The 16139-nt window shown below is 40.8% G+C and overlaps 1 protein-coding gene and 1 pseudogene across 1 annotated transcript in view; one reads left to right on the top strand and one right to left on the bottom strand.

The window, feature by feature from the left end:
- Positions 1–16139, top strand: part of LOC133563410 (zinc finger protein 469) — a 787165-nt gene that overhangs the window by 497128 nt on the left and 273898 nt on the right. Inside the window, exon 4 of the mRNA XM_061917527.1 lies at positions 11947–12027. The gene's annotated coding sequence lies outside the window, so the exon portion shown is untranslated. The remainder of the gene's footprint in view (positions 1–11946; positions 12028–16139) is intronic.
- On the bottom strand, positions 4485–9341 carry LOC133562839 (signal-induced proliferation-associated 1-like protein 3; annotated as a pseudogene).

Raw genomic sequence — 16139 nt, 5'->3', positions numbered from 1 at the left:
TTCAATTTAATCTGTAACTGCATGCTAACAAACAAAAAAGTAGACTTTTCAATAGCAGTATTGTAAACGGATGTAGTCGATGTAAATAAAGTAGTAACAAAAGATTGATTTCTTTGTCATTTAAAGCTGCCGAGCAGATCGTTCATACAGTATAGAAAGTAATACTGTTTTCTTAAATAATGTTTAATATGTAATGCTTGATATTATATTAAATTAAATGTTAAAGTACCAATGATAGTTTACACACACACTAGGTGTGATGAAATTACCCTCTGCATTTGACCCACCCCCTGGGAGGTGAGGGGAGCAGTGAGCAGCAGCGGTGGCCGCGCTCCTGAATCATTTTGGGGATTAAACCCCCAATTCCAACCCTTGATGCTGAATGCCAAGCAGGGACATAATGGGTGCCATTTTTATAGTCTTTGGTATGACTCGCCCGGGGTTTGAACTCACAACCTATCAGTCTCAGGGCTGCTGCTCACTGCTCCCCTCACCTCCCAGGAGATGCAGCAAGGGGATGTGTCAAATGCAGAGGATAATTTCACCACACCTAGTGTGTGTGTGTGTGACTATCAGTGGTAATTTACCTTTAACTTTAAAGGGGAACATTATCACAATTTCAAAAGGGTCAAAAACAATAACAATTAGTTCCCAGTGGCTTGTTGTATTTTTTGAAATTTTTTTAAAAATTTTACCGGTCCCGGAATATTCCTAAATAAAGCTTTAAAGTGCCTTATTTTCGCTATCTTCGAAACCACTATCCATTTCCCTGCGACGTCATACAGTGCTGCCAATACAAACAACATGGAGGTTACCTCAGCAAGATATAGCGACATTAGCTCGGATTCAGACTCGGATTTCAGCGGTTTAAGCGATTCAACAGATTACGCATGTATTGAAACAGATGGTCGGAGTATGGAGGCAGATAGCAAAAACGAAATTGAAGAAGAAATTGAAGCTATTGAGCGAATAGCTATTGACGCTATTCGGCCATAGCGTGGGTGTACCTAATGAAGTGGCCCATAACATGGCTGCCTTATTAGCATCGCCGGTAAAATGTGTGGACCAAACGATCAGGAATTTCGCATCTTGTGACACTGGAGCAACTTAAATCCATCGATTGGTAAGTGTTTGTTTCGCATTAAATGTGGGTATCTAGTTTCAAATGTACATACAGCTAGCGTAAATAGCATATTAGCATCGATTAGCGTAGCATGTTAGCATCGATTAGCTGGCAGTCATGCCGTGACCAAATATGTCTGATTAGCACATAAGTCAACAACATCAACAAAACTCACCTTTGTGATTTTGTTGACTTAATCGTTGCAAATGCATCTGCAGGTTATCCATACATCTCTGTGCCATGTCTGCCTTAGCATCGGCGGTCAAATGTGAAGACACTCTGGTACATTCAATGGGGGTCTGGCTGCAGATTTCTTGCCAGTGGTGCAACTTGAATCCCTCCCTGTTAGTGTTGTTACACCCTCCGACAACACACCGACGAGGCATGATGTCCCCAAGGTTCCAAAAAATAGTCGAAAAAACGGAAAATAACAGAGCTGAGACCCGGTGTTTGTAATGTGAAAATGAAAATGGCGGGTGTGTTACCTCGGTGACGTCACGTTCTGACGTCATGGCTAAAAGACCGATAAACAGAAAGGCGTTTAATTTGCCAAAATTCACCCATTTAGAGTTCGGAAATCAGTTGAAAAAATACATGGTCTTTTTTCTGCAACATCAAGGTATATATTGACGCTTGCATAGGTTTGGTGATAATGTTCCCCTTTAAAACACAAAAGGCCTGTTTGGGATATGGATTTGACTCACAGGTGGGACATTTCTATGTGTTCTTGCAGTGCTTGTGTTGGTTCCCTCCTCCGGCCTAATTATGCATGTTTCTTCAATTTAACAATCTGAAATTCCTCCTTAAGTAAGTTACTAATTTATTTCGAGCATAGTCAGAACAGGATTAGGTCAAGTGAGCATGATCGTGCTGCAGCAGTCATGAGGCCATTGCAACCTCATTTTCTCCAAGTTTACATGCTTTACCTGTCCTTTTTTGACATATGTAATGCAATGTAAGCGTGATTTGTTCTTAGTGTTTGCTTTGTCGAGGAAATTCATCTGTTTAACATGCCATTGGGAATGCTGGTGGACTACCTTAGAGAAGGATTAGTGGGAGTTTGGAGCTGTTTGTTCTTCCTTCACATTACCCTCCCCTGCTTGAGAGCTTAGTAGCTGATTGACAGGCCGTAGTGATTCTGGAGGTCACGGGAGCGTATAGACCTGAGGGGTAGGACCTACTTTCATGACCCAACATGCAGGCGTACACCAGATTATATGGTGTTCTTGGGACGGAGAAGTGCTTTACTAGTACTGTAAGTAGGGTGTGGATTTCCAACATTGATCCTGCGTGGAGTGCATACAAAATTATTCACGATAAATCACTTTTTATTTTGTTTTGAACATGCACATGGAGATGAATTAATGACTTAATCAATCAAATGGATGTCTGTGTGTGTTTGGGCAAAGGGTATGGTAAATTCTGTCTATTAAAAACTAGGGCCTTTCTGTCTACAGGGTGGTAACTTTCCAATGTGTTTTTAGCATTATACCAATCAATCAATCAATCATGTTTATTTATATAGCCCTAAATCACAAATGTCTCAAAGGACTGCACAAAACACTACGACTACGACATCCTCGGCAGAACCCACATACGGCCAAGGAAAACTCACACCCAGTGGGACGTCGGTGACAATGATGACTATGAGAACCTTGGAGAGGACCACAAATGTGAGCAACCCGGGGTGGGGGGGGTTGGTTAGCGATGCTACCATACTAAACAAAAATTTTGGATCGTTTTTATTAAGGCGGATGAGATTTGAGTAATATTTAGCTTTAGCAAAGGTAAGCATGCGTTTATAAGTTATTAAACTATCACTCCATGCTTGATAGTGAACCTCAAGTTTAGTTGGGTTAATATTCCGCCCTCTTTTTGAGTATGTAAACCAGGGGTCACCAACCTTTTTGAAACCAAGAGCTACTTCTTGGGTACTGATTAATGCGAACGGCTACCAATTTGATACACCCTTAAATAATTGGCCAGAAATAGCCAAATTGCTCAATTTACCTTTAATAAATCAATCTATATGGGTATTTCTGTCTGTCATTTTTTGTCCTTTTACGGAAGTTTTTTGTAGAGAATAAATGATGAAAAAAAACCACTTAATTGAACGGTTTAAAAGAGGAGAAAGCACGAAAAAAAATGAAAATAAAAATTTGAAACATAGTTTATCTTCAATTTCGACTCTTTAAAATTCAAACAAAAACAATGAACAGAAAAACTAGCTAATTTGAATCTTTTTGAAAAATTAAAAACAATATATATGGAACATCATTAGTAATTTTTCCTATTTAAGATTCATTTTAGTATTTTGATGACATGTTTTAAATAGGTTAAAATACAATCTGCACTTTGTTAGAATATATAACAAATTGGACCAAGCTATATTTCTAACAAAGACAAATCATTATTTCTTCTAGATTTTCCAGATTTTTTTTTTTTAAAGAAATTCAAAAGACTTTGAAAGAAGATTTAAAATTGATTCTACAGATTTTTTTAGATTTGCCAGAATATTGTTTTGAATTTTAATCATAATAAGTTTGAAGAAATATTTCACAAATATTTTTCGTCGAAAAAACAGAAGCTAAAATGAAGAATTAAATTAAAATGTATTTATTATTCTTTACAATAAAAACAAATAAATTACTTGAACATTGATTTAAGTTATCAGGAAAGAAGAGGAAATAATTTAAAAAGTAAAAAGGTATATGTGTTTAAAAATCCTAAAATCATTTTTAAGGTTGTATTTTTTTCTCTAAAATTGTCTTTCTGAAAGTTATAAGAAGCAAAGTAAAAAAATAAATGAATTAATTTAAACAAGTAAAGACCAAGTATTTAAAATATTTTCTTGGATTTTCAAATTCTATTTGAGTTTTGTCTCTCTCAGAATTAAAAATGTCAAGCAAAGCGAGACCAGCTTGCTAGTAAATAAGTACAATTTAAAAAATAGAGGCAGCTCACTGGTAGGTGCTGCTATTTGAGCTATTTTTAGAACAGGCCAGCGGGCGACTCATCTAGTCCGTACGGGCGACCTGGTGCCCGCGGGCACCGCGTTGGTGACCCCTGATGTAAACTATGGCCCACGGAACACACAAGCAGACACATTACATAAGTTTAGCTACAAGCTGTCATTGAATGTATACTATCATAACAACAACAGGACTACAAATTGTTAGTTACTTCTCTAAGGTCTGATTTTGTATGTGTGCACAGGTGTACATGTTTACCGCATCTGGTTCTGGCCCATGTCGTTTTACCGCATACCGCACGGGGACTCGAACCCGGGTCGTTCGTATTGAGAAGGGGAATGTGCTGACCACTGAACTAAAAGATCGATCTGGCAACCCTGCATCCCGCACTACTCTTGAAATCGTCTGGGAGTAAGGTTTACCAATGTGCATCTAGCACAACATGGCTGGACCCCGTTACACTCATACCCATCCGGGTCACAGAGGGTGACATTGCAGGGGATGGATAGGCCAGATGGAGGCACATCCTTCATTCTTGGCCAAGCAACACTGTAGAAGGTGTTTTCAGAGCAGGGGTTGTGCACACGGACTATCTCAAAAATGTGCTGTACGTGTGAGTGGATATTTTTAGGGGTAAAAAGCAACGCTCCAGACTCCTGAAAGATTACGGTGACAAAGTTGTTTCCGATGTGCGTCTTTCTCAGAAACTGCTGGGAGTGGTTGGGCATGTATGGCTGAATGGTGGCTATGTGGAACATGACTTTGTAACCTTGGAAGGAGGGGTACAGGGAGTTGGTCCCGTTGAGTCAGTCTTTGTGTCAAGCTGAGCGGAGTATTTGGTGAACTCCTTAAGGAGCCTAACAGCTCCAGGAACACTGAGAAAGTGGGTGACGCCTCCTCGTTGTTGTACATCTCCTTCTCGGTGCTTTGGCCTGTGCGGCACAGCAGAACACCTACCTTGTGTTTCTGAATTAACCCCTGATCGTCCAGTTTAAGGATCTGCTCAGTGACTTTAGATATGCCAAGTGCAAGTCGCAAGCAGGACACGTCGAGTTCCGGGTCCATCTGCTCTAAGACCTCTTTTAGTGGCAGCCCGCACACCGTGCAGTTTCTCCCCGTTGACGCCACCACTTCCTCCAAGATGGAACCTCGAAAGGTCACCAGCTCACTTGTTCTCATGATCTGACGGTACTGATACATGTCTTTCAGGTCTTTGGTTTCCTTTCATTTTCCTTACAGATATTCCCAGGCATGGGAACCAGCCTTTCATAAGTCCCAAAGTAGTTTGAGTGTTCTTTCCCATGAAAGTATTCTCCTTAGTACCTGGCCTCCAGGTCAACGTGCTCTATGCTGTACTCTTTAAGTCTGTCCAGTTGTGCGACCTGCTGTTCTTTAGGCACTTCCAGCACAGAGATTTTGGCATTACTTATCCTCAGTCAACCACTTGATCCATCTCCTCCTCCCTATCCTCACTCTGCTGATGAGCAGAGAAGGCTGATGTTTAGCCCTCCCGAAAACCCCATTCTCATTGAGAAAGTTGGGGCAACTAAGGAGCAGTGGGCCTAAGCTGTGAGCTGTGGGTGGAAGGTCTGTAGGGTCCAAGACCAGTAGTTGAGCTAGTATCCCGGACCCATAGATAAATCCTTAATGCTGGCATATGCGGGTTCATTACTGCTTACAGACAAGGATCTGGACTCAGACATGGAAAAAGAGACAGCTAATTCCCCTGTGGCTGTGTTCCTTCTCTGGGTCACGTGGCCTCGCTGGGCTGCAGCCTCATGGAAGTCAAACAGGATACTCGTAGTGGATAAAGCTCTTGGGGCATACCTACACCTTGTAGGATGCTTCTGATTAACCCTGTCCTCACTTTTCTCTCCTTTCCCTCCATCCTGCTCCACTGCGAAGTTTCCGAAATGATGATGTCCCCAGTGAAAATTCCGTCCCGCCACTTTTTTTCCTGACTCGGTGGCCTCTGTTCTTCCTTCGCTCGCCCCCAGCCAGAGTGGAATCTGGTGAGGGAGCACCAGAGAGGGTGGTGGTCGGTCTGAAGTCTGACTCCTATAGAGGCTTGAGGGGGCTGAGCTCCGCTGGTCAGGCCTTTTACTGGTGGAACTGGATGATCATGTCAGTGGTACCCTGGAAGTAGAGGGAAGAAATGTTACCGTACTCTCTGAACAAGGTCCACATTGCTCCTCCTCCACGGACCTCAACTTCATTCTCATCGTGTTCACTCAAGGTCACCTCACTATTGGAGCACTGCCTAAGTCATGGAAAGACACGTAAGCTCAGACAAACTGGACAGTGGATAAGCGAAGGATTATGTCCACCCAACTCACCTTGGTGATGATCGCTCTTTCAGACTCCCCTATCGCTTTGTCCCTCAAGTTCACTATCGTTAGCTGAGAGAAGTGCTGTCTGAGATGGAGTTCAAAGGCATTTTCAGCAAGTCAGTCAGTGAGTATGCCTCCCCGCTGGTTCTCGTCTGGAAGAAGTCAGGGCAGTTGAGGATCTGCACGGACTTCTGCTGGCTTAACGCCAAGACCATGACAGGCGGTACACAGACTTCCCAACACCCTAAGGCCTGTACGAGTACAACAAACTTCCCCAGGGCTCGTGAACCAACCCCACATCCTTAATGCAAATGATGATCAGCATCTTTGATCTTTGAACTTCTCCAGCTTCCTTTGTCATTTGGATGACCAGCTCTTTTTTGCTCCTTCTGAAAAGGAACCCCTGAAACAGGTGGATAGTGTCTTCTTGTGCCACAGAGCCAACAATCTGAAACTAGCACAGAAGAAGTGTTACTTTTTTGCTCAGGATTGTGAAGTTTCTGGGTCTTGTAGTGGACCGAAGTGATGTCTCAGTTGACCAGGAGAAAGTGAAAGTCATCTCAAATTTTAAGAAGGAGGATCTTATGGAAGAAAACAGCTGCACCCCATCACAGCAACAAGTCAAGTCTTTCCTTGGCATGGTGCTTTATTACCAGCAATTAACCCCTTGCTGTTCTTCTGTTGCAAAGCAATTTTACACCTTGAATGCATGACAGAAGGGGAGTTCCATGGGCTCCTTTGGGCAGAGAAGAAGAGGCACTTTCAGAAAACTGACTCCTCAGGACTGGACTTCTGCCTCTGAAAATTACACTTATTAGTATGGTGCTGCCACACCCAGACTTTGACAGGCCCTCAATCGTCTGCACTGATGCTTACCTCAATGGACTCGGTGCAGTCGTGTCCCAAGTCGCTGGTGGCGAAGAGCGAGCAAAACCCGTCGCTTTTGCAAGCAAATCTCTCAGCCAACTATCCTATCACAGACTTGAGTTCTTAGCGCTTAAATGATCAGCTTGTGATAAATCCAGCCACTGGCTCAAGGGTCACAGGTTTAGTGTCTGGTCAAACAACAATTCTCTCACTCACATCCTGACAAAGCCAAAACACTATTGGGTCCACAAACTGGCTCCATATAGGTTTGAGATTAAGCACATCCCTGGCAGGCAAAATGTGATGACAGATGCACTCAGTAGAGACCCATTTGTGACAGATTTGGAAGAGCGGCTGCTATCAATGATGGATGTGTGCAAGGTGCATTCCTCTTCACTTGCCAGCCACAATCACTGAGGTGTCACCCTCACCTTGCCGTCATTGAGAATTCAATGTCCGAAGAAGATCTTTCTTCTACCCTTTCTTCTTTGAAATAATAGACTTCTCGCCAGCGTGCGACCTCCCTAGCAGACAACCTCACAACCTTAAAACCTCCTGGCCAGGATGCTTTGCCTTCCCTGCCGCTTGTTGACCTTCAGTCACACCACCAAAAAGCATAAAGTTTGTTTGATGTTTTGTCAATATTTGGAACCATTATCACCCCTACTGTAATATGTGTTGGACACGCCTTTCTACTTCCCTTTTGTCCACGATATCTACGTGAGAAGTAGGTGTCTGTGTGACGACAGAAAAGGGTATTTATTGTCTTATTAAGAACTTCATTTCACTATCATTTATTGTCCTTAATTATTGAATTTAGTTGGGGCTCAACAATTGGGAAATTAATATTTACCAAATCATTTGTATTTTCTGTTTATCGTCAGATATGTTATTTTTATTTCACTGTGTTATCGTATGGAATGCCTTTGTATCCACAATATCTACATGAGAGGGGCTAGACTTTTTTGCAAAACTATTGACTTTATCATTTGTAATTCCTGTATATCGTCAAATGCACCGAACAAGTAAAGTGCAATTGAGCAGCAGCCATGGTATCGGTCATGTTTATTAAGAAACTCTGCACACAACGCAGAAGAAAACAACACTCATATATATACGTATATACTGTATCTATGTATGTATATACCTCTACCTGTTTTGTGTGTATTTAGGATCCCTATAAGTCTAAATTTGAAACCAACCATGGAGGCAACCTTGCCTTGCTTCATACTTGCTCCAAGCAAGGCATTTGGAGTTTAAGTAGCTATTGACAAAGTTTGCCTTAGTTACTTCAGTGATATCCCCATATATAGTAGAGGTTTACCCAAAAAGCTTTGCACAAGTTCACCATTGTTATTCATTTGTAGTCCGATGTTGTAGTCATTAAATTCCTTCCTTTTCTCAATCTTTATTGTTGGACAGACATTTCAAAAATATTCATGTTAGGTTCACTGAAGACACTAAATTCTCATAGGTGTAAGTGTGAATATTTTTTTTTTTTATGTGCTATATAAATGGCTGGTGACCAAGCGAGGGTACCCCGTCTTTTGGCCAAACTCAGCTGTGATAGACTTTTGCTACCAGGCTACCCTAATGAGGAGAAGCAAAATAAAAAATGGATGAATGATTGGACATTATATCCATATATTGTAACATCGCAAACATGTTTACGTATGCAATATCAATGGGGTTGTAACAGTTCCTCTGCCATGGGTTCCCCTGACACTGACAGGTTCGCTCTGGAGCACAGGAAGTCTTGTTTGAACAATCTTTTACTTTCGTTTGCACACAGCGACAGTGCTCTGCTCCACGACTTTTTAGTCTCTCTAGTTTCTTTCCAGCGTGCATCTCTCGAGTGTCTCTCAATCGTGGGTGTATTTGTGTGTGTGTGTCATCTGATCTCCTCCTCCCCTCATGGCCTCGGACGCTGCTGATAAAGGCGACAGGTGATTAGACAACCGGTCCCAGCTGGGTAATCTACTCACCCGCCAGCTGGGCTTCGCAGCCGGGCCATACACACGCCCTTCCCGCAGGAGGCGCGCCGACCATGCCCTCCTCCACAGGGGTATATAGCTATTGAATGATCCCCTTACGGGTATTATTTGATGGCTACTGCACTGTACGTGGACTTTGAGAAAAACTGCTGCACTTTATATACTTTTGCACTTTAAATGAAGCTGCTAAAATACAACAACTTGACCGCCCCCTGATTTGTTATTCACATATCCTCTATGTTTGTCATTATGTAATTTTAATATTTTTGTGTATTTTCAATCCTGTGTCATTTTAATGTGGATGTTAGATGCACAATAAAAGGACTACAGATGGAAATTAACATGGTGCTAAATCTGGTGAGCTATTTTCTGAATGTAACTGCACATTGTCCTTCAAATAAAAAAATGAAAAAAACCATAACAGCAAAAACATTTATATTCTTAGGGTGTACTTACATTAGTCGATTGGAACTGTACCTGCATGCATGCAACAAAGCCCCATCAGAGAATGACTGTATTGAACTAGCTGGCCGCCATATTGATAACCACTCCCTTACTTATTAAGAAATACATGAAAAGACAAATCTCCACACGGTCAAAACACAAAGCACATTTATTCACTCGAGTACATTCACGCTTAAATAAAGACGTGACCATTCAAATAATGCTACCATCCCCGCAAAACATTCTGTAAATGATAGCAACCATTTTGCACGATACAGACAACGACTTAAACTTAGACTAATGCACAATGTCTGGGAAATTGCAGTGGTGCACAATGGGGTCCGGTCCGATGACCATGGATGAAGTACTGGCTGTCCAGAGTCGAGACCCAGGATGGACCGCTCGCCTGTATCGGTTTTGGACATCTCTACTCTGCTGATCCGCTTGAGATGGTTTCCTGTGGACGGGACTCTCGCTGCTGTCTTGGATCCGCTTGAACTGAACTCTCGCGGCTGTGTTGGAGCCACTATGGATTGAACTTTCACAGTATCATGTTAGACCCGCTCGACATCCATTGCTTTCGGTCCCCTAGAGGGGGGGGGGGGGGTTGCCCACATCTGAGGTCCTCTCCAAGGTTTCTCATAGTCAGCATTGTCACTGGCGTCCCACTGGATGTGAATTCTCCCTGCCCACTGGGTGTGAGTTTTCCTTGCCCTTTTGTGGGTTCTTCCGAGGATGTTGTAGTCGTAATGATTTGTGCAGTCCTTTGAGACATTTGTGATTTGGGGCTATATAAATAAACATTGATTGATTGATTGAAGTGATGGCATGAGCAAACAGGCTGAAGCATTTGACGGGACTTTCAAACTAAATTGACCCTTCATAAATTCATTCTGCAGCCATGTCTGTTCACACATTCCAGCTGCCTCGCTTCCTGTTCCTCTAAGCTCGGATACTTCAAGCATTAATCTTATGTAAAAAAAAAAGAATAATAATAATAGTGGCATTCAACATAATTTGTGCATTACTATAATATAATACAACTATAACAAGGCTTATATTGCCCGTAGACCACGAGCTATTTATTTTACATTTGACAACGAATTAAAATGTAGTCAATCCTTCAAGAAAATCTCTTACCTATTATATATAACTTTGACACCTAAGTCCCCTTTGCTGGAATTGTTTTCCATTCATCTTGGAGATCTGACAATCTGCTGAGCTTAGTGTTTTCAGAGCACAGACAACTGAAGCTCCTTTTTTGGTGGAAGACACAATGCTTCATTATTTAACTGTTGTGCATGACTTTTTTTTACGTAAGTCAGGTTGTTTTCATAACGTTGATTATTAAACTCAAGTTTGAACTCAAGAGTAAAACAACTTGCACTGAGCCTAGTCTATAAAATATGCTACACCTCCTTGATACCGAAGTACATGTCAAACTACTTCCTTAACGTAAATAACCGCCATAACCACAACACCAGGGGGAGCTCCACAAACCACGTTAAACCCAGATTTCGATCTAACAAAGGTCTTAACTCATTCTCTTTCTATGCCACATCAATGTGGAATGCACTCCCAACAGGTATAAAAGTAAGTGCATCTCTATATTCCTTCAAAGCCGCTCTAAAACAACACCTCCAGGCAACTTCAACACTTTACTAATACCCTCCTCCATTCACATCCCATCTCCCCGGATTATAAACAACTCAAATGTACTTCTAATGTATATACTTGTTCTTATGCTATGTGAACTCACTATGTTCTCTGCTGGCTGTACATATCCTACTAAATAAGACCTACACTGTTTCAATGTCCACATTTCTCTGTTGATGCAATTGTTGATGACTGAAGTTCTGATATCAACCAAAGCTCCTCATCCCACCCCCCTGATTGTAAATAATGTAAATAATTCAATGTACATACTATGATGATTAACTTGTGTGATGACTGTATTATGTTGATATTTGTACCATGAATTGATTAACGTGGACCCCGACTTAAACAAGTTGAAAAACTTATTCGGGTGTTACCATTTAGTGGTCAATTGTACGGAATATGTACTGTACTGTGCAATCTACTAATAAAAGTATCAATCAATCAATCAATCAATCAAAGTTAAGTTTTGTGACCGTTCATCACATCGATACATTTTTACGCGATTTCTATCTAGCCTTTTGTTTCTATTTGAACCTGATTTCGGTTTTTCTTCACAGTGGTTTTACTGCTTACTTGAATGGAATCAAGTCATGTCTTAAAAACCGAAGTCTGCTGATTGAAGGCTGTGCTGTCCAAAGGTAAGCCCCTCACCTTTAACCTCACCATTACAGCAACAGTGTTCAAAACACTTGCATTACATTACACAGACAAGAGTCAAGTTAAGTCATATAGTTTTACACCAAGGGGTATTCTTTAGTTATAAATTCAGCAGATGTGTTGCCTTTTTTATGCAACTAAGGATGGGTACCAAATCCGGTACGTTTTGGGCACCAACCAAATTTTGTCGGTAATATTGGGTATCAATTCACGTAAATTTGATGCTAATGACGTCACATCTGGTTTCAGACTAAACACCGGTTTAAATGCTTGGTGAGGAAACAATTACTCAAGCAGCGCTCAGGTTGGACTAAGCCAGGGGTCGGGAACCTTTTTTTGCTGAGAGAGCCATGAAAACCAAATATTTTAAAATGTATTTTCGTGAGAGCCATATAATATTTTTTTATGACTGAATACAACTAAATGCGTGCATTTTTAAGTAATTATAAGTATAATAAGTCTCTTATTCTTTTTAATAACATTGTTATTCTAAAGTTAACCAATAAAAAATATCATACTTCTTACCATTAATGCGACATCTTGGACAGGTGCAATAGAAAACGGATGGTTGGATTAAAATGCATGAGAATGTTTTATAATTTGAACTTTATTTTCAACACTGTGATTACCAGCAGAATTATTAATTACTTATCGTGTTAAGCAATGTCAGCTAAGATGTATATGAGAGCCAGATGCAGTCATCAAAAGAGCCGCATCTGGCTCTAGAGCCATAGGTTCCCTACCCCTGGACTAAGCCAAAGGGCCTCAAAGTAATGTTGAAATTTTCAATGACAAAAAAGTATGGATGGCTAGTAGAAAATGCCCAAATGCTAAGTCAGGTTTTAATTTAGTGTGTTCCTGTCTTGAAAGATGAATTTCATGTAGAAAAAAAAAAAATCATTACATGAACCTCGGCCCTCTTTAAATTAGCCAAAACCCCTGCCCTTTGATTGGGTTTCTCAGGCAGTTTACATTAAAAAATAATCTGTATTTTAAATCCCCTTGCACTATATTAAGACGGAACAAAACTTGTATATTTGGAGACAAGACAAAACCGTCCTTGTTCGTTCAGGCCAAATATACAGTGGGGCAAAAAAGTATTTAGTCAGCCACCGATTGTGCAAGTTCTCCCACTTAGAATGATGACAGAGGTCTGTAATTTTCATCATAGGTACACTTCAACTGTGAGAGACAGAATGTGAAAAAAAATTCCAGGAATTCACATTGTAGGAATTTTAAAGAATTTTTTTGTAAATTATGGTGGAAAAAAAGTATTTGGTCACTTCAAACAAGGAAGATCTCTGGCTCTCACAGACCTGTAGCTTCTTCTTTAAGAAGCTCTTCTGTCCTCCACTCGTTACCTGTATTAATGGCACGTTTAAACTCATTACCTGTATAAAAGACACTTGTCCACAGCCTCAAACAGTCAGACTCCAAACTCCACTATGGCCAAGACCAAAGAGCTGTCGAAGGACACCAGGAAAATAATTGTAGACTTGCACCAGACTGGGAAGAGTGAATCTACAATTGGCAAGCAGCTCGGTGTGAAAAAAATCAACTGTTGGAGCAATTACCCGAAAATGGAAGACATACAAGACCACTGATAATCTCCCTCGATCTGGGGCGCCACACAATATCTCATCCCGTGGGGTCAAAATGATCATGCGAACTGTGAGCAAAAATCCCAGACCCACATAGTGAATGACCTGCGGAGAGCTGGGACCAAAGTAACAAAGGTTACCGTCAGTAACACACTACGCCGACAGGGAATCAAATCTTGCAGTGCCAGACGTGTCCCCCTGCTTAAGCTAGTGCATGTCCAGGCCCGTCTGAAGTTTGCCAGACAGCACATGGATGATACAGCAGAGGATTGGGAGAATGTCATGTGGTCAGATGAAACCAAAATTGAACTTTTTGGAATAAACTTAACTCGTCGTGTTTGAAGGAAGAAAAATACTGAGTTGCATCCCAAGAACACCACACCTACTGTGAAGCATGGGGGTGGAAACATCATGCTTTGGGGCTGTTTTTCTGCTAAGGGGACAGGACGATTGATCCGTGTTAAGGAAAGAATGAATGAGGCCATGTATCGTGAGATTTTGAGCCAAAACCTCCTTCCATCAGTGAGAGCTTTTAATGGTTGACCAAATACTTATTTTCCACCATAAATTAACAAATAAATTCTTTAAAATTCCTACAATGTGAATTCGTGGATTTTTTTTTCACATCCTGTCTTTCACAGTTGAAGTGTACCTATGATGAACATTACAGACCTCTGTCATCATTTTATGTGGGAGAACTTGCACAATCGGTGGCTGACTAAATACTTTTTTGCCCCACTGTACATGGTTAATATTCAGGTCCCGGCATGTAAATAGAGTATTACTGCAGTGCTTGGATGTTTTAGAGGGCTTTATGGGCGGAAAATATGATCACCATTAGCTACATTGATAGCACCCCGTGCTAGTCATTTTTTAGAATTTCAAATGCACAAAAAGGAGAAATACACACATAGGCATAGTGAATGATTTTAAAAAAATGCAGTTTCCTTTTAACATTTTACAATACCCAATACTTTTAGCGTCAATACAACTTTTTCTATACTGTATTTTTTCAAAACCAAAAACACCACCTCAACAGTGTTCAAAACTGCCAAAAGAGCCAAACTTGCACTGTCCAAAGTGTCTGACACAAAAAAGTTTTTCTGCCTTTAAGGTGAATTACTACACGGCAATGGAAAATGGAGTTGGCAGCAAGTGTTACTGCCTTTCTGGGTGGTGACAGATGGATAAATTGCCTGAATGAGCAACATGCAAAGCAATGTATTACCCTTAAGGGTGCATTTATATACCGTACATAGGGAATCATTGAGATTTCATCACTTATCAAACATGCGGAAGATAGAGTGATACACTGGAGTTAGATGAGATGGCAAAAAGGTCACTCAGTTCTGAAGACCCAAAAGAGGACGAGATCAAAGTCCAGAGCTTGGGGAGTTTTAATGTGTGTGTGTGCAGATTGGACCCTTTGACATTAAGATGAGCAAAGGTTTTAGAGAACCATCTGCAGCTTCTTGAAAACCTAAAGCTCGACTTTTAACAACCAAACAAAATGATTTACGTTTCAAAAACCATGAAATGTGGTAACAAATACGTTGGTTAACTTTGTGGCTCTTCGAATAGCAATCATCGACATTTGAAGACAAATTTGGATTATTTAGTTAGCTTCATGGTTTTGGACAGTGGAAGCAAAGTAGACAACATTAAGTGATTTCATGCAAGCAATAGTTGGTATTTGCTGAGATTTCAACTTGGATCTTCCCTGAGTACCCATTCAACCACTGTGGTGCGTTTATGGAAAGTATTGAGTTGAATGATCCTGTGACTTCACATCATGTTATCATGACATCATATGTCTCCCGGGGGCTGATATACATTATGTATGCTCGTGGGCATTTCAGGAAAAGGTTAGCGATAGTACGTCAAGTGAAGGCTTTGTTTGATATCAATGTGCTATTTGCAGAGATACCTTAACAAGCCCCGGCTTGATGTCGATGACTTTATTGCGTGCTGTCGTAACTGACATTTAAAAACATACAATAAAAACATGGTTTAGGAAAAAATAAAGAATAAAGTCTGCAACACATAACACACGTCCCGACGGGTAAATGTTTCTGAGATTGTAGGTGGGAATAGATTTTAAAATATAAACCAGTAATCAGGAACGAGATTAGGAACACTTGTTTTCTTGAATTTACCGGTCCATTGATTGATTGATTGAAACTTTTATTAGTAGATTGCACAGTACAGTACATATTCCGTACAATTGACCACTAAATGGTAACACCCGAATATGTTTTTTTCATCCACATGAATCAATTCATGGTTGTGGTCGTGTTTTGTCCTTTATTTTGAAGGCTTAGGTGGCTGGCATAGACCCAAATGTATTTGCGTTGAGGAAATAGCAAAACCAATAAGAAAGTATTTTCGCTAGTTCTAACATGGTTGTTTCCAATATTGTGTTGTTTGTTTCCATTTACACTCTGAGTTAAGCTAACAGAAGGTGGATGAACTTCCTTGGCATCAATGTACAG

The sequence above is a fragment of the Nerophis ophidion genome, linkage group LG12 (genome assembly GCF_033978795.1).
Source record: "Nerophis ophidion isolate RoL-2023_Sa linkage group LG12, RoL_Noph_v1.0, whole genome shotgun sequence".
In the NCBI taxonomy this organism is placed as follows: domain Eukaryota; kingdom Metazoa; phylum Chordata; class Actinopteri; order Syngnathiformes; family Syngnathidae; genus Nerophis; species Nerophis ophidion.
Note: the sequence above shows the minus strand (reverse complement) of the source record. Positions and strands in the feature narration are given on the sequence as shown.